Source organism: Neophocaena asiaeorientalis, unplaced genomic scaffold (genome assembly GCF_003031525.2).
Source record: "Neophocaena asiaeorientalis asiaeorientalis breed wild unplaced genomic scaffold, Neophocaena_asiaeorientalis_V1.1 scaffold478, whole genome shotgun sequence".
NCBI lineage: Eukaryota > Metazoa > Chordata > Mammalia > Artiodactyla > Phocoenidae > Neophocaena > Neophocaena asiaeorientalis.
In genome coordinates this window covers 2,232,036-2,232,610 of record NW_020173200.1, presented here as the reverse complement: position 1 = coordinate 2,232,610, position 575 = coordinate 2,232,036, and the positions used below count along the sequence as shown (strand labels likewise).

The following is a 575-nucleotide window of genomic DNA, read 5'->3' as shown; positions in this document are numbered from 1 at the left end:
GGGGATAAGGCTGGGAGGCCGTGACACAGGGAGACAGAGATACAGAGACGTGGAAGGGCACAGAGACACACCGACACACGGAGGGAAACGGAGAAAGAAGCTGAGACAGGATCGTGGGCCAGCGATGAGGACCGCGGCACACACCAGGACGGGACGGGACGCGGGGCGGCGACTGAGTGAACTTTCCGGAGCGGGTCCGAGTGGACACGTCCTCACGGGACAGATCGCTCCAGGGCCTTCGGGTCGTGGCACCCGGGTGGGGGCGGGGACAGCCCAGCCCGGCCCCTCCCTCCCCAGCCCACGCCGGCGACCCCGCGGGGTGGAGATTCCAAACTCACGCCCCGCGCACCCCGGGACCGCACGTGCGCCCGAGCAGCGAGCGAGACGGGGGCGCGGCGGCTGCGGATCCCCCGCCGGCTGGGAGGGGGCGCCTGTGAGGCGGGGGCGCGGCCTGGACCCGCCCGGAGCTGGGGTGGCTGAGGGAGGTCGAGGGCCGCCCCCGGAGCGCGTCCGCGCCGGTAGTAGGGGGAGACGAGGCGGGACCCAGGAAGGGAAGCACGGATGCAAAAGGGAAA

The 575-nt window shown here is 72.0% G+C and overlaps 1 protein-coding gene across 1 annotated transcript in view; it reads right to left on the bottom strand.

Moving 5' to 3' along the window:
- The window catches only part of PTPRF (protein tyrosine phosphatase receptor type F), a 93,080-nt gene that overhangs the window by 85,135 nt on the left and 7,370 nt on the right, over positions 1-575 (bottom strand). The gene's annotated exons all lie outside the window — the stretch shown is intronic.